Source organism: Sus scrofa, chromosome 1 (genome assembly GCF_000003025.6).
Source record: "Sus scrofa isolate TJ Tabasco breed Duroc chromosome 1, Sscrofa11.1, whole genome shotgun sequence".
In the NCBI taxonomy this organism is placed as follows: Eukaryota; Metazoa; Chordata; class Mammalia; order Artiodactyla; family Suidae; genus Sus; species Sus scrofa.
The window spans coordinates 66,697,234-66,715,794 of NC_010443.5; the positions used below are offsets into that span (position 1 = coordinate 66,697,234).

The window sequence follows — 18,561 nt, forward strand, 5'->3', positions numbered from 1 at the left end:
TTGATGGGCACTTAGGCTGTTTCTATATCTTGGCTATTGTAAATAATGCTGCAGTGAACATTAGGGTGCATATATTGTTTCAAAGTAGTGCTTTCATTTTCTTTGGTTGAATACCCAGAAGTAGAATTATTGGATGGTATGGTAATTCTATTTTTAATTTTTGGAGGAATCTCCCTACTGTTTTCTGTAGTGGCTGCATCAGTTTTCATTCCTACCAGCAGTGTATGAGGGTTCACTTTCTCTGCATTCTCACCAACACTTATTTATTTATTTATTTATTTATTTATTTAGATAATAGCCCTTCTGAACAGATGTGAGGTGATATCTCATTGTGGTTCTGATGACTAGTGATTTTCAGCATCTTATTATGTGTCTGTTGTCTATCTGTGTGTCTTCTTTGAAAAAATGTCTATTCATATTCTTTGCCCATTTTTTAATCAGGTTATTTGTTTTTTGATGTTAAGATGTGTGAGTTATTTGTATATTTTGGATATTAATTCCTTATCAGATATATCATTTACAAATATTTTCTCCAATTCAGTAGGTAAACTTTCATTGTGTTGAAAGTTTACTTTGCTGTGCAAAAGCTTTTTAGTTTGATGTAATCACATTTGTTTACTTTTGCTTTTGTTTCTCTTGCCAGAGGAGACATATCCAAAAAATATTTTTAAGACTAGTGTCAAAGAACATATTGCCTATTTTTTTCTAACATTTTTATGAATTCAGGTCTTACAGTTAAGTTGTTAATGCATTTTGAATTTATTTTGGGGCCTGGTGTGAGAGAGTGGTCCAAGTTGATTCTTTTGCGTGTAGCTATGCAGTTTTCCTAGCACCACTTTTTGAAGAGTCAGTCTTTTCTCCAGTTATATATTCTTGCCACCTTTGTCATAGATTAATTGACCTTGTAAGTGTAAGCTCATTTCTGAGCTCTGTATTCTGTTCCATTGATCTATGTGTCTGTTTTTGTGTTAGTACCATACTATTTTGATTACTATAGCTTAGTAGTATAATTTGATATTAGAGCGCTTCATACCTCTAGCTTTGCTCTTCTTTTACAAAATTTTTTGGCTATCCAGGGTTATCTGTGTTTCCACACAAATTTTAGAATTACTTGTTCTAGTTCTGCGAAAATGCTATTGGTGTTTTGATAGTAATTGCATTGAATTTCTATAGACTGTCTCAGGTTGTATGGTCATTTTTTTGGGGGGGTCTTTTTGCCTTTTCTAGGGCAGCTCCCGCGACATATGGAGGTTCCCAGGCTAGGGGTCTAATTGAGGCTGCAGCTGCCAGCCTACGCCAGAGCCACAGCAATGCGGGATCTGAGCTGCATCTGCGACCTACACCACAGCTCACGGCAATGCCAGATCTTTAACCCACTGAGCAAGGCCAGGGATTGAACCTGCAACCTCATGGTTCCTAGTCAGATTCTTTAACCACTGTACCAGGACGGGAACTCATGTTGTATGGTCATTTTGAAAGTATTCTTCTAATTCATAATCATGGTGTGTCCTTTTATTTGTGTTGTCTTCCATTTCTTTCATCAGTGTCTTAGTCTTATAGTTTTCCAAGAACTAGACTTTTTCCTCTTAATTAGATTTATTCTTAGGTATTTTATTCTTTATCATATGATTGTAAATGAGATTGTTTTCTTAATTTGTCTTTTTGATAGTTCATTTTTAGTGTATAGAAATTCAGCAATTTTCTGTATATTTTGTATACTGTAACTTTATTAATTTATGATTTTGGTAGTTTTTGGTGGCATCTTTAAGATTCTCTATGTATAGTATCATGTCATCTACAAACAGTGACAGTTTTATTTTATTTTATTTTTTAGGCCACACTGGTGGCATATGGAAGTTCCCAGGCAAGGGGTTGAATTGGAGCTATAGCTGATGGCCCATGCCACAGCCACAGCAGTGGGGGATTTGAGCAATGTCTGGGACATACACCACAGCTCATAGCAATGCTGGATCCTTAACCCTTTGAGTGGGGCCAAGGATAGAACCCATGTCCTCATGGATCCTAGTCAAGTTCGTTACCTCTAAGCCCCAATGGGAACTCCAACAGTGACTTCTTCTTTTCCAATTTGGATTCCTTTTATTTCTTTTTCTTGTCTGATTGCAGGGGATAGGACTTTCAGTACTATGTTGAATAAAAATGGCAAGAATGGACATCCTTTACTTGCTCCCAATCTTAGCAGAAATTCTTTCAACTTTTCACTGTTGAGAATGATGTTAGCTATGGGCTTGTCAGATATGACCTTTCTTATGTCCCTCTATACCAACTTTATTGAGAGTTTTTTTTTAATTATAAATGGATGTTAAATTTTATCAAAAGCTTCTGCATCTATTAAGATGATCATGTGATTTTTATTCTTCAGTTTGTTTTTTTATTTTATTTTATTTTTAAAAATTTTTTTTGTCTTTTTGCCATTTCTTGGGCCGCTCCCGCAGCATATGGAGGTTCCTAGGCTAGGGGTCTAATCGGAGCTGTCGCTGCCAGCCTACGCCAGAGCCACAGCAACGCGGGATCCGAGCCGCGTCTGCAACCTACACCACAGCTCACGGCAACGCCGGATCATTAACCCACTGAGCAAGGGCAGGGACCGAACCCGCAACCTCATGGTTCCTAGTCGGATTCGTTAACCACTGCGCCATGACGGGAACTCCCTATTCTTCAGTTTGTTAATGTGATATATAACATTGGTTGATACTGAACCCTTCTTGCATCCTTGGGATAGATTTATGGTGGTATTTATTATATAGCACTTGAACATGTTGTATTATCCTTTTAATGTGTTGTTGAATTTGGTTTTCTCACATTTTGTTGAGGAGTTTTTGCATCTATGTTCTTCAGTGATATTGGCCTAGAATTTACTTTTTTTGGTGATATTTTTGCCTGGCTTTTGTATCACAGTGATGCTGGCTAGTAGAATGAGTTTGGAAGTGTTCTCTCCTATGAAGTTTTTGAAGTTTGAGAGGATAAATGTTAACTTTTCTCAAAATGTGTGGTGAAATTCACCTCCGAAGTTGTCTAGTGATGGACTTTTGTTTGTTATGAGTTTTTTTTTTTTAATTACTGATTCACTTTCATTAATGGTAATTGTTCTGTTCATATTTTCTCTTTCTTCCTGGGTCAGTTTTGGGATATTGTACATTTCTAGGACTTTGTCCATTTCTTGCAGATTGTTCATTTTATTGGCATGTACTTGTTCATAGTAATTTCTGTGTTGTCTGTTGTAATTTCTTCCTTTGATTCTGACTTTATTTATTTGGTCCTTCTCTTTTTTTTCTTGATGAGTTTGGCTAAAGGGTTGTCAATTTTGTTTATCTTTTCAAAGAATCATCTTTTAGTTTCCTTGAGTTTTTTTTAATTGCTTTTTCTCTCTATTTCATGTATTTTGCTCTGATCTGATTTCTTTCCTTTTACTAACTTTGGGTTTTGTTTGTTCTTCTTTCTGTCATTCCTTTAGTTGAAAGGTTAGGTTGTTCATTTGAGATTTTTTTTGTTTATTTCCTGAGGTAGACTTGTATTGCTATAAACATCTCTCTTAGAGTTGCTTTTACTGAGTCCTATAGATCTTGAACCATTGTGTTTTCATTTTCATTTTTATTCAGATATTTTTTTTTTTCTTTTTGGGGCTACACCCATGGCATATGGAAGTTTCCAGGATAGGGGTTGAATTGGAGCTGCAGCTGCTGGCCTACACCACAGCCACAGCAATGCAGGATCTGAGCTACATCTGTGACCTATGCCATGGCTTGCAGCAATGCCGGATTCTTAACCCATTGAGCAAGGCCAGGGATGAAACCCGCATCCTCATGGATACTAGTTGGACTCTAACCTGCTGGGCCACAACAGAAAATCCTACTCAGGTATTCTTGATTTCCTCTTTGGTTTCTTCAGTGATTCATTGATTGTTTACCAGCATATTGTTTAGCCTCCACATGTTTGTGTTTTTTGCAGTTGCTTTCTAGTCTCATAATATTGTGGTATAAAAAGAGGCTTGATATGATTCTGGTTTCCTTAAATTTACTGATACTTATGGCATAGCATGTGTTCTATCCTGGAGAATGTTCCATGTGTGCTTGAAAAAATGTGCATTCTGCTTTTGGATGGTATGTTCTTTATATGTCTTTTAAGTCTATCTTGTTTAATGTATCATTTAAGGCTAAAGTCTCCTTGTTGATTTTCTACCTGAAAGATCTGTCCATTGATATAACTGGGGTGTTAAAGTCCTTTCTTTACTATAAATATGTTATGCCTAATTTTTTCCCTTTATGTCTGGTAATATTTGTTTCATGTATTTATGTGCTTCTCTGTTGAGAATATATATATTTGCAATTGCTATGTTGTTGGATTTATCTCTTAATTATTATAAAATGTCCTTCTTTGTTACAGTTTTTGTTTTAAAGTCTTTTTTGTTTGATGTAGTATTGCTATCCAAGCTGGTTTTTCATTTGCATTGCATGGAATAACTTTTTCCATTCTCTCACTTTTAGTCTGTGTGTGAGGTTTTAGATCTGAAGTGAGTTTGTTATAGGCAGTATATGTATTGTTTTTGTTTTTTTGTTTCCATTCAGGCATTCTGTATCTTTGGATTGGAGAATTTAGTCCATTTATATTCGAAATAATTATTTTTTATTTTTTATCTTTTTTTTTTTTTTTTTTTTTTTTGCTTTTTCTAGGGCCACTCCCATGGCATATGGAGGTTCCCAGGCTAGGGGTCTAATTGGAGCTGTAGCCACTGGCATACACCAGAGCCATAGCAATGTGGGATCCAAGCTGAGTCTGTGACCTACACCATAGCTCACGGCAACGCCGGATCCTTAACCCACTGAGCAAGGCCAAGGATCGAACCCACAACCTCATGGTTCCTATTCAGATTCATTAACCACTGCACCACGACGGGAACTCCTAAAATAATTATTGATAGGTATGTACTTATTACCATTTTGTTAATTGTCTCTGGTTGTTTTTGTATTCCTTTTTCATTCCTTTGTTCTTTTTTAAAAATAATTATTCTATTGAGGTATGGTTGATTTACAATGTGTTAATTTCTGCTATACAGCAAAGCAATTCAGTTATACATATATATGTGTGTATGTATTCTTTTTTCATATTCTTTTCTATTATGATTTATCAAAGGATATTGAATATAGTTCCCTGTGCTCTACAGTAGGATCTTGTTATTTATCCATTCGATATATAATATTTTGCCTCTGCTAAGCCTGAATATTCCTTTACTCTTCTTTTGTTCTTTTTCCTTGTAATTTGGTGACTATCTTTACTGTTATGTTTGGATTCCTTTGTCTTTTTTTTGGTGTATGTATCTATTATAGATTTTTGGATTATAGTTACCATGAAGTTTATATGTAGCAATCTGTATATGTGATTAAGTTGCTGATTTCTTAAGTTTGCATGTATTTTTACAACTCTGCATTTTTACTTCTCTCCCATTATAAGTACAGTTTTGACACAATATTTATTTTGTGTCTTTTTTGTTTTGTATCTACCTTAATTACTTATTGTGGACATAGATGATTTTACCTTTTTTTTTTTTTTTTTTTTTTTTTTTTTTTTTTTTTTTTTTTTGCTTTTTAGTGCCTCACCTATGGCATATAGAGTTTCCCAGGCAAGTGGTCAAATCCGAGCTGTTGCCACTGGCCTACATCACAGCCACGGCAATGCCAGATCTGAGCCAAATCTGCAACCTACACCACAGCTCATGGCAATGCTAGATCCTTAACCCACTGAGTAAGGCCAGGGATGGAACCCACAACCTCATGGTTACCAGTTAGATTCATTTCTGCTGCACCACAACGGGAACTTCTAGATGATTTTACTAATTTTGTCCTTTAACCTTCCTTCTAGTTTTATACATGATTGATTTACTACCTTCCAATAGCATTTATTTTTAATGGAATAAAGTTTGGCAATTTTAACTCTGGTTTTCCTTTTGTACTCAATTTCATGTACAGGGAGACTTTCTACCCATTGTTAAAGTAGAATTCATTATCCTAAATGGAGGACAGATTCAGCCAAGAACTAAATAGTAATTTCTAGCTCTCAGTTCCAAAAAAGCCTTTAAATGTCCGCAGCAGAAATAATAGTTAGGGAGCCAGTGTACTATTGCTTTTTAAGAGTTAGGTCCTTGAGAAGAAAAGATCTTTAGAATTCTGAAAACATAATCTTCAAATTAAGCAATTCTGTTGGACTCAAAAGAGATGAATTTCTTCACTGAATGAGTGGAAAGTTTTTTTTTTTTTTTTAAACTTATGAATGGAAGGGGTTGTGTTGTGACTATATATTAGATTCCTAAAGGACAATAACTCTGACTCCACAGCTTGGAAGATGGAGGAACAAGAGGTACCCTCAGTCATGAGAAATGTGACTCATGACTATCCAGGATATGGCCAGTGTTAAAGGATATTCAGAGCGCTTGGCTTGATATGAATATTTTATTGAGTAAGTAAGAAACTTTTCATGAACAGAGACTTTCAACCTGAAACTGTTATGAAGCTCAGAGGCATGGTGTTACAGGATGGCTTATAAAGGTTAAAGTATTTAACCTTTACAATGATTGATTATCACATGGAGTTTCTAGATGACAGAGGATCAGTTTAAAGTAATTATACAATTTTAGGAAGATGACTTCAATTTTGTTAATGATTATCAGAGGCATTAACAATAAGTTAAATTTTACATTCATGAAATAAGCTAGACTAAGTTTTGTTTATGTAGCTTTACTAGTTTTGTTTGCTTTGGGATCATCTAGTCTCGTCTCCATTTAATTTTGCTTTAATCCAGCCAGAGAAAGTCTGATATAATGAAAACGTGAATTTATCTTCATTCCTTCCTGACCATGTCTTCATAATATTAATGAATAAAAGCACATAAACCCATAAGGACAAAAGACAGGATAACCATAATAAATTGAGGACCTTCAGTGGAATGAACCAGGAATTTCAATGAGGCTTGTCTCCAGACACGGAGTTTTATTTTAGTTTTTAAGTGTCTCTCCTACTTAGAGAATCAGAGTTATTTGAAGAATGCCTCAGAGTTCTGTCATGTCTCAGTGGATTGAGGATCTGGTGTTATCACTGCTGTGGCTCTGATTATAGCTGTGGTGTGGATTTGATCCTTGGCGTGGGAACATCAACATGCCACAGACACAGCCAAAAAAAAAAAAAAAAAAAGAATGCCTCTAACATGACAGTGACCAAGACAGGGAAAAAAAAAGAAACTCTGAGGAGAAAAAGATAGTGTAGGGGAAAGAAGAAAACTTAAAAACAAATTGTAGGAGTTCCCATTGTGGTGCAGCGGAAATGAATCTGAGTAGTAACCTTGAGGCTTTGGGTTTGATCCCTGGCCTCACTCAGTGGGTTAAGGATCTGGTGGTGTTGTGAACTGTGGTGTAGGTCGCAGACGCGGCTTGGATCTGTCATTGCTGTGGCTGTGGTGTAGGCCAGCAGCTGTAGCTCCGATTCAACCCCTAGCCTGGGAACCTCCATATGCTATGGGTGCAGCTCTAAAAAGCAAAAAAAAAAAAAAAAAAGTATTCTCAGAGTATGATATTTTGTCACTGAAACAAGAACAGGATCCAGTTTTTTATAAAAGAAAAATTCAGAACATAACGAGTTCCTGTCAGTTAAAAATATTATATACAAATAAAAATTTAGGCAGATTGGATGATAAAGCTGAGTCTGTCTTATGATAAGGGGAATCAGAAGATGAAAGAATTGAAAAATAGGAGAGAAAAGCATAGTAATGGCTGGAGCATGTACAGACAGAAGGGCCAGAGGACCTCAAATTCCAGTCTCTCAAATAGTATGCTGGAAAGCAGCTAAATGACCTGCCCTCTCCTCACACCCAAAGACTACTGTGGGAATGGCTGAGAGAGTCGATACTCCCTGGTGGGGAGCTGTTTGGTTAGAAGGAATTGGATGAAGGCGGTGTGGACTGATGCCTGAAGGTTATGTCAGGATTGGGACCATTAACAAAGATGCAATGAACAAAGATACTATGACCCAAATCTAATTAAAACCATCAGTGGAGATCAGATAAAACATAGGTTAGCATGGAACTGGATATTCCTCCCTCAGGCCCCCACATGGTGATGTCATGGAAGCCACTCCACTACCCCGATGCCAAGAAGGAGAAAAGGAGGAGCAGGAGCCAGGGGCTGGGTGGGACTGGCAAAAACTTTAAAGGCCAAGTTTAAGTGGGAAGTATGAATTGAATTGAATTGAATTGGCCAGTATGAGTTTTACTGTTATGAGGTAGAAATGGGGGCTTGAGAACTAATTTAGTAAAATTATAAAATGTTACTCCTTCTCCACCCAACATATGTGCTTGAAAACCGCACTGGTTACTTAGTCACTAAGGATAAAGAAAATAATGTACATGGCTATCATGCATATATAATTGATAAAAGATCATCTTCCTTTATTTCTAATAGCAAATAATCATTAACTTTTTTTTTCTAACGGCATTCTACCTCAATATTAAGCAGCCCAGATGATTTATTTTAATATTCAGAATACATAAATGTGCATATATCATGCATCACACACTGCCAGAGCCACAGCCACTGCTACAGCAACTTGGGATCCGAGCTCTGTCTGCAACCTACACCACAGCTCAGGGGAATGCTGGACCCCTGGCCCACTGAGCAAGGCCAGGGATTGAGCCTGCATCCTCATGGATACTAGTTAGATTCATTTCTGCTGTGCCACAACAGGAACTCCACAAAAGTGCTCACTTTGAAATGTGTATAGTGTATCCTGGGCCTGGCAGAGAATTTCACTGCGTAGAATAGTAATGAAAAGTGAGAAGGAACATGTCAAGGCCAGGTGGAAAGAGCCTTTGAAAGCCAAGTTAAGAAGTTAACCTATTATCTGTAGGTGATGCAGAGCCATTAGGAAAATGGCATGATCAAATTTGAGGCAGATAGAATGAATGGTGTTTAGAGATCTGAAAAGAACTGGAGGCAGTAAAGACACTCAACTTGGGGAATGAATAACTGATAAATTTGAGTTTGATGTGTATGTCTTTGTGATCTTTGTCACTGAAGTGTTCAGAGTTCTTTAACACCAGTTTGCTGAAAGTTCAACTTCTCTCTCCTAAGTATTTAGAAACAAATTTCTGCCCCTAACTAGCTATGTGACCTTAAGAAAAATTGCTTAATCTCTCTGGGATTTAGGTTTCTCGTCTGTTAAATGAGCTGGTGAAATATAGTTTCTAGAGTCTCTCCTAGTGTTGATTGTTTATCCAGTAACATTAGTAACTGGTGACTTGGTTTTCTGCCTCATCTCTCCTTCAGAAATAGTTCTCTTGAAAATAAACCTGCTTCCTGAGGAGGAGGTGGGTTTATTTGCTTGTACGTGCCCATGTCAAGGAGCATTTGTGATATTTATAATCAAATCCTTAATGGGAATCTAAACCTAAAATGGTAGTAGACATCTCTGGTGATAATGTTCTGTGCATGTAATATATGATGGATTTCATAATTTCCAAGCAGATTTGAGAAATATGATTTACTGAGTCCATGATCAGTGTTCAAATGCAGCTTCAGTTCCTGGCACCTGAAATGAAAGCACATTGTTTCCCTTGCCTTTCAGTACCCCGTTTTCATACCTCGATTACTACAAAAGCAGAACCATTTATTTTGCAAAAGGTTTATCAGAAAACTAATTATAACCTCAAGTGGGTGGTGTTCAGAACAGTCTGAATGATACATAGTGAGGAAAAAAATAATCCAATAATTATTTAAAGTCGTGGGTGTCAGCTTCCACTCCCTCTGATCTGATGATGGTGGTAGCTGAGCAAAGCTCCCAAGTAACAATATGCATCCAGCCATTGATGATATTTTATTCTTCTATTCATAGTTTATTTCATTACAAAAGTCCCATGGATTTAGTCTGTTTTTCGATTCCCCTGGCCACTTACTTGCGGGTATTGTGCACGGTTGCTTCCTGTGTGCTGCGCGCCCCCTGTGCTATTATCCTGGGCAACAAAAGGCAATTATTAAATTCTAAAAAAGCTTTAGATGAAACTGCCATGACAATAGGCGAAGGTAATCAGAGGTATAATCACGTTCTGCTGGAAAGCTGCGCCCGCAGAATGAGCAGGAACACAGTATAGTCTTTGATGTCTGTCTTCATGTAAACATCAAATGGTGCTGTCGGGTTTTTCGCCCCAGGTTTGAAGTGTAGATGCACATCATTGGGTCCAGGTCAAGAAATGACTTACGGTCGGGCCTCAGTTTTAGTGTGACTATATTTGCAGAATACATCATTTTCCAGTTCTAGGGCCAAATCTATTAAGGATATTGGAATATTATGTCTTTTCTGTTTGTAGAAGCGAAGGGCCTCACAGTATCCCCTGCCACCCAGAGGGGTTTAATGTGAATTGAACCACATGCTCAGAAAAACAGCAACTCAGAAAAAGAACCTGATTAATAATAGGCTGGAGCAAGAGGCTGGTATGAGTCCTGTGTCCAAACAGGAGCTGCCTCAAAAGGGCTTGCGTCGCTGTATTTCTGAGGAAGAGCATTTTTTGAAGCAGCTGTGTTGTGATCCTTTCAATGTCTGGATGACTCCTGTGAGCAGTGAGAGACTGGGGCTGTGCCGTGTGTTCAGCTAACTCGAAGGCTACTTTTTCATACTAAAAATTAACAATGGCAGAGACTAGGCTGTGCCTTTATTGCCAGGAGTTAGGACAGGCATGGATAAGTGTGAATTTAAGAATGCCACAAACCTCCACTTCTTGAAATTGTTCCTTTTGCCTGCCTGACACAGAGTCTTCTGTCTCCACTGGTTGAGACATTCCTTCTAGACAGGGTTTCTTTTCCTTTCTTTCTTTTTTCTTTTTCTTTTGTCTTTTTAGAGCTGCAAACGCATATTGGAGGGTCCCAGGCTAAGGGTCGAATCAGAGCTGCAGCTCCCAGCTTACGACACAGCCACAGCAATACCAGATCTCAGGCATGTCTGTGACCTACACCACATCTCATAGCAAGGTCAGATCTCTGAGCCACTGAGCAAGGCCAGGGACTGAACCTGCATCCTCATGGATACTAGTTGGGTTCATTACCACTGAGCCACAACAGGAACTTCAAGGCAGGGTTTCTTAGTTTCATGATGGATGAACTGGACCAGACGCTTCTTTGTTGTGGGGACTATTCTGTGAACTGTGGGGTGTTAGCTGCACCTGTAGCCTCTACCTGCTAGATGCCAGTAGCAGGTCCCCATGCCCCCAGTTGTGAACAAGCATATCTCCACATTGTTAAACATTTCCTCCACATTATTAAAATCACCCTGGTAAAGGACCACAGCTTTAAGAGAAGCTCTAAGAGTCCTTGTTCAAAGGCAAACATGTCACCTGGTGGGAAAATCCACTACTCCAACCAAGAGCACCTTTGCAGCCATCAATTGCCTCATGTTCCAGTGTAAGAATTGGGCCAGGTATGGGATGTGAGTCAAGCTGATGAATGGAACCAGGTTAGTCCAGGTCAGGGACAGCGTGGTGTGGGAGGGATCCTTGTGCAACCTGGAAATTTCCTGTCAGAATAGAAAAGCGAGATGGCTATTGTGGGGAGAATGGCATCAAAGGAGACAAGGAATCATCCAGCCTGCCAAGGGACGCTCCTGTACTGCAAACCCTTTACAGGCAAGGGAAAAAAGGTTAGTTTATTTGGATAATGAATTTCTGCCGCAGTTGAGCAGGCGTATGTTTATGTTGCCGTCTCTCAGACCAAGGCAGAGCTGAGGAGGTGCAGCAGCCTGCTGTTCCCTCTGAGTGGGTGGTGGGAGGCACAGTTTGAGTCATGCAGGTGTCAAAGAAAGAATGCCTTTGCCTCTGGAGAATGTAGGAGCCCAGGGTCCAGACTTTCACACTCAATTCCCTCCACCTGCTCCGGGTTCATGGCGAAGAGCCTGCGATCAACACAGTGGGGGCAGATCCGCCCTTTTGAGTGTACTGATTGAAACCCTGCTGTTTGCAAGTTTGCCAAGCACACAACAAAGAAGGAGAACCACTGGCTTAGGGGCCCCAAGGTAAATGTTGACTGTCTCAAAACATAGCCAGGCTCAATGTACATGGGAAATACATTAACTCAGGGTTTAAATGCAAACAACTGAGAAATTCTGGATTCCTCCTCCATTTCTCTTCCTTCTAACGCCTAATAGCGTTTTCCAGATTTATTTTCCATGGCTTCTCCCTCACCAATCTCAATATTTGGATTATTTTAGAAAATGTAGAAATACATATTAAAAATATGTCCTTGTGTTCTGGTCTACTCTTCTCTTGCCCCACCCTTTCCAATCTCTTTTTTAATTCACATTTCCCTTTCTGCTCCCATCTCCTCTCTCTCTATATATTTTTTTTTAACCATCTTGTGGGGTTTCCTTTTTCTCTACTTTTCTAAAACTTGAAATCTCTTAGTCTCCATATGTATGGATCCTGGTGGCCCAGGTTTTGGGGGGCAGTCTTAAGTTCAAATACCGTATTATTCCTATGAGTACCTTTGCACCTGTCAACCACAAGTCACAACTTTTTGTTTGGGACATAGTGTCATGTATCCACCTGAAATGTAAAGTTCCAGGGGAGGGGAATGACTGTCAAGACTCATGAGGAAACTCTTTGGGAATGATGGAGATGCTCTATAACCTGGTTATGTGTGGTTATACATAACCTGGTTATGTGTGCAGTTATACCATTGCAAACATCTGTCAAAACTCATCAAATGTACTCTTAAAAATGAATGAATTTTGGAGTTCCTTGGTGGCCTAGTGGGTTAAGGATCTGGGGTTGTCACTACTGTGGCTTGGGTTTGATTCCTGGCCTGGGAACCTTTGTGTGCTTCTGATGTGCCCTCCCCCAAAAGGGACAAATTTTATTCCATGTCAACTATACTTCCAAAAAAAGTGACTAAAAATGTAGAACTAGAAACAACACATTGATGATGTTGACCCCCTTGCCACTAACAATTTCCATGTGGAGTGATTGTACTTTGTGCATTCTCGTCCTTTCAGGCTTTTCATCTTTTCTGAGAATTAGTATGTGACCTGTGATGGCCTCATTTTCTCCCTGCCAGCTCAGAGAGCATGCCCCAGGACATCTGCACATCCCTGCTCTTGAAGGAAATCAGAGTATATGCATCAGTGTGGCAAAGGATAAAACATAAATGCAGCGATTTCTCTCTTTTTTGATCTTTTTAAAAAATATTTTTTTAGGACTGCATTCGTAGCATATGGAAGTTCCCAGATTAGGGTCAAATCAGAGCCATGGGTGTGGCTCTATAAAGAAAAAAGAAAGAAAAAAAAAGAAAAAAAAAAAGAGGTGCAAAAAATTTATGAAAACCACCCATAGCCTCACTATCCAGAGACAATCAATGTCAACATGTTGATATCTTTCCAAGTTCTTACTCTGTGCACATGTGCAATTTTTATAAATATTGTCAAATTGATTTTGTATTTTACTTTTTCCCTTGAGCATTTCCCCATATCATTAAAAAAATCTGCGAATATTATTTTTAACATGTAGTATTCTTCTGTATGAATGTATTGTAATTTAACTCCTTTCTATTTTTAGATACTTAAATATGTAGTTAATATATGCAGATATATATTTATATATGCAAATATGTATTTGCTTCAAGTACGTAAATGTAATGAATAGTTTTTGGTGATTTGTTTTCTTTTTATATTTATATAGGTGACTTTTGTAGGTATTTTTCTAAAAGCTTAATTTTAATGTCTACTTTTATAGTATATATCCATAAATTATTATAAAATGTCACCTTGATTTCAGTTTTGATTTCAGAATAAATATAGTTTGTTCTTTATAACAGAAAGCGAGATTAGTGCAAGGAACAAAAAGAGGTACAAGCTGTCAAACAGATTCTATGATTTAATATTAGAGCCCCACCTACTGGTAGATTTTTAAATGGCATAGCACAGACCTTGAGCGCTCATATTCTTGAAGATATTAGAATCTCACTGTTGCTTAAATTTTTTTAGTCAGCATTAAGGTAATTGATAACAAGAGAAAAGTCATAGCTTTAGCTTTTCTTTGTTAACTTTATCAATGAAAAATGTCAATATTTGCAGTATTTTAACAGACTAAAAAATGGAAAGCCTCATTGTTAGATATTTAAAATGAATAGACTAACAAACAAAGAATAAGTTGAAAATAAATAGAAAATTTAGTAAAATATCTATGGTGAATGAAGCCACCAGGCAAGGATGATTTTATGGGTAAGTTCTAACAACATGGAGTTTCCTAGGCTAGGGGTCAAATCGGAGCTACAGCTGCTGGCCTTACACCATAGCCAGAGAAATGCGGGATCTGAGCCTCGTCTGCAGCCTGCACAGCTCACAGCAATGTCAGATCCTTAACTCACTGAATGAGGCCAGGGATCGAACCTGAATCCTCAGATTCGTTTCCATTGCACCACAATGGGGAATTCCAGTTTCTCTTCTCAAGAGGGAAGCAAGAAGGTGAGAACAGAAGCTCAAGACCTCTGGAGCCCTAGATTTGGAAGTCACACAAGATCTTGATGCATTTGGTTGGTCAAAGCAAGTCACAAGGTAGCCCAGTTTCAAAGGATGGAGAAAAGGGACTCCCTCTTAATAGGGGGGATGACAGTATCACCTTGTAAAGGGGTGTACTTACAGGCATGGGGGGAATTGTAACCATCTTTGAAAACAATCTACCAAAATCATTAAATGAGTTAACCTTTGTAAAGCACTGGCACCTCATATTACATAAGTATTTGTCACATAAAGAAGGCATCAATACAGTTAATTCCAGGCTTGCAAAGAAAGTTCGCCATTTGAAAAATCCACTAATTGTGATTTTATTAAAAAAATCTGCCTCTTAGAAAGGAGCTAATATAGGTAATTTAGATAGATATCTCTCATTAAAGAATTTCAAAGAGAAAAGAAAATCTACTACTTCCCCAGTTTTTTGAGCTTTGAAAAATTATGGTGATTTTTGGTCAAGATGGTGTGTTGCATAATCTTCTTCACTCTATTCCATAGACATAGGAATAGTTGAAAAAGATACTTAAAAAAATATCAAGTATGTATACAAGCTTACAAACAAGAGGACAAGAGAAGAACACAATCCCAGCTCTTTCAGGCTAACAGAGCTGAGATGGACCTCATTCCGAGCTAGAAAACTGGAGCTGAAGTCATTATGCTGTATTACCTGGCGTGCAGCTGGAAATGGATTCCTATTTGTAGCTTCAGCTCTCTCTCTCTCTTTTTTTCACTTTTCCTATGTGCCTTTACCCCTCATATTTCTTATATTTATTTTTTTTAGGGCCATACCCACAGCATATGGAAGTTCCCAGGCTAGGGGTTGAATCAGAGCTATAGCTGCCAGCCTACACCACAGCCATGGAATCCAAGCCACATTTGCAACCTGCACCATAGCTCATGGCAATGCTGGATCCCTGACCCACTGAGCAAGGCCAGGGATTAAACCTGTGTCCTCATGGATGCTAGTCAGGTTTGTTACCGCTGAGCCACAGTGGGAACTCCTAGGCCTTAATACTTCCAACTCTTCCTATGATGTAGACTTCCAGATTTACATTTCTAGTTCTGACATCTCTGAGCTTTAGAACCCTGTGTCCAGTGCCAAACCAGCTCTCTCACCCTGTTGTATGCCTAACGGATACATTTTTCTTTTTTTCATTTTTAAAATTTTTATTGAAGTGTAGTTGATTTATAAGGTGGTGGTAATTTCTGCTGTACAAGAAAGTGATTCATTTATGCCTATAGCAACACCCATTCTTTTTCAAATTCTTTTCCCATGTAGGTTATATCAGAACATTGAGTAGAGTTCCCTGTTCTGTACAGCATAATGGATACATCTTGTTTGTTGTCAACCTCTCAGGTGACACCACCATCCCCTGAGAGTCACCCAAGCTGGAAACCTGAATGTGGTCCTTGATTCTCTTCTCTGACCCACAATGTCCAATCAGTTGCCAAATAAGTTTTTTGATTCTAGCACCCGAAGATCTCTCCCTTCACTCTCTCCTATTCCCTTCTACTGTCATTGCCTTAGTTCAGGCCCTCAGACCCTCTCCTGAATTATTGAACTCAGCCCATAGTCTGGCCCTGCCTCCAGATCTCCCATGACACTGTCGCTAGAATTGTCTCTAATATGCAAATCCAGCCATGTCATTCCTCTGCATAAAATGCTTTGTGGTGCCCATGACTTCTCTGATGAAGGAAAGTTCTGCATCTTGGTAGTCAAGGTCTTTCGTGATTAGCTTCTCTGGACTTCTTCAAGCCCACCTTTCATTTCATCTTCTTCCCATCCTTACCTCCCCTGGGCAGCCTCCCCATGTAGTCTTATCCTTATGTGAATATTTGTAGACTCCTGAACAGGCTGGGCTCATTCATCCCTTTGGGCTTTTACACATCCTGTTCTCTGTCTGGAATCCCAGCACCAGCCATGCTTATCAATTTTTCAACTTCTTTCATAATTTTCAAGGCTCAATTCAATATCCTCTGGGATGCTTTCCCTCTCAGGTAGAGTCAGATGCCTCTCATCTCTGCTGGCTCCGATCTTACACATCCTTTTATAATTTTCCATGCATTGCATTGTAATTATGTCCTTACTCAGTGTCTGCCCTATGAGATTGACAATCTCTTGAGAGCAGAGACTATGTCCACCCAACCTTTTTCTTCCCCAGGACCAGGCATCATGCAGGAGTTCAGTAAATATGACATTGAATTGAACAGCTAGCCCTATAAGATAAAAGTTCCATGCGATGTCCCTCGTGTAATGTTGACATTCTGCCCAGTCCCTCCGTTAACCCCTGTAAGAGCAAAAACAGTTTCTCTGTAGCCCCATCTAACACAGTTGGTACAAGAACAAATAGGATAATAGACTAATGTGTACCCTCCATTCAACCACTCTGTGTGTCTCTGACAGGACAACCTGCCCCTTCTTGTTTCATTTTACGGGTGTTGTTATAGCTAAATATTTTGCAGTTGAGGAGAAATCACTTCGAATAGGCAGAGAGATAAGGCTTGATAATTTTAGTGAAGGATTTGTTACTTGAACTGTACAAAACTACTGGGAAATGTTAGCCAATAACTGGGCCTCAGGGGCGATAATTACTTTCATTCTATGATTGCAGATGATGTTAAAGAAAAGCAGCAGAAATTGAAGTTTTAGATACTAATATAACATAAATAGGAAGCAGGGCTAGATAAAATCTGCCAAACAATTTTCTGTTCTCAAAAACTAATGGGGGGGAGGGGTGATACCATCTATTCCTGTGAACCAATGACTTCTGGCGTATCTGCTTGACAGAATTCCTCAGTAGAGCATACCGCTGAAGTTTATCAACCTTTTAATCTATTCCTGCAATCCCATCTCTGAAGGCTTTTAAAAATCACTTTATGACCAATTTGATATAAAGTGTTATGGTCTCAGTTGAATCTAGCCTGCATTACCACCAGGGTCACTTGCTTTGTCTAGCTGTACTAAATATTCTAGAAATCTAGGAGCATCCTTTTAAAAAAATATGTCACAGATACAATATCCTTTTGGATTTAATAATGAGTTTTTCCTCTCATGTCACCCTGGTAGTAAATGAAAGCAGAGCAAGGCTGAATGTGAGTGAGAAGGCCTCTTTGTCAATGTCTTACGGAGAGTTTAAGCTATTTCCTTTAGAAGACATTTTTTTTTTTTTTTTGGTAAATGAAATAAAAAAGGCAGGGAGGAAAACTAAATATTTTATATCTTAGCAGGGATGCTCTTGATATAATTTCTACTCACACATAAAGGTATTCTCTTTGGGGGTCTATGAAGGCATTGTTGAATTGTTGGTATGCTACAAGAGTCCTCTCTTCTGAAGTCTGGAAAGTTCTTCACTTGTAGGAGGAAGATTGTCATGAGAATGAAGCATCTGTTACATCCCAACTCTTCCACTCTTTCCCCATTTACGCCTCTCTGGGAGGTTTTTCTTGTCAATTAGCTACTGAAAGTCTCTGCCTGAAACAGAAACCCCAAACTCCCTTCCCTGGAGATTCTCAGTAAAACCAAGAAACAGATGCCTGCCTGCTGAGGGGACCGTGTGAACTGTGCTAGGAGAGATGGTGCTCTCAACTCTAACTTCCTGTCCCTCAAGTAGAGCAGTTTTCCCAACATGTTCGTTGACATATATTTTCTTTGTTTCTTCTCCTTCCCTTCGTTTGTACTGTCAGTCAATTAACTACTGAGTTACCATCATCATTTTTTAGTAAAATACCATCTGGAGAATTACACGGCTCCCTCAGAAATGTGGTTCTCTGTCTCTTCTCAGGTACAGCAGATCCTTCTCTCCTGTGACAGGTTCAGGCCACAAGTCCCCAGAAAGAACAATTTGTTCCTCGTGATTCGCCTTTTCCTCACATGTGATCTCTGCCCTCATTTCTTCTTTGGGTAATTTTCTGGGTGAGTTTTCTTTAGGACCTCATGGTCACTTTATTTACCTCGCAGTGATTTTTACATACATGGTGGCAATTTGGATTGCTTACCAGACATTGCAAATGAAGT

General features: G+C 38.7%; 1 pseudogene; it reads right to left on the reverse strand.

The window, feature by feature from the left end:
* LOC100155246 overlaps positions 1-12,100 on the reverse strand; it is a 66,617-nt pseudogene extending 54,517 nt beyond the window's left edge.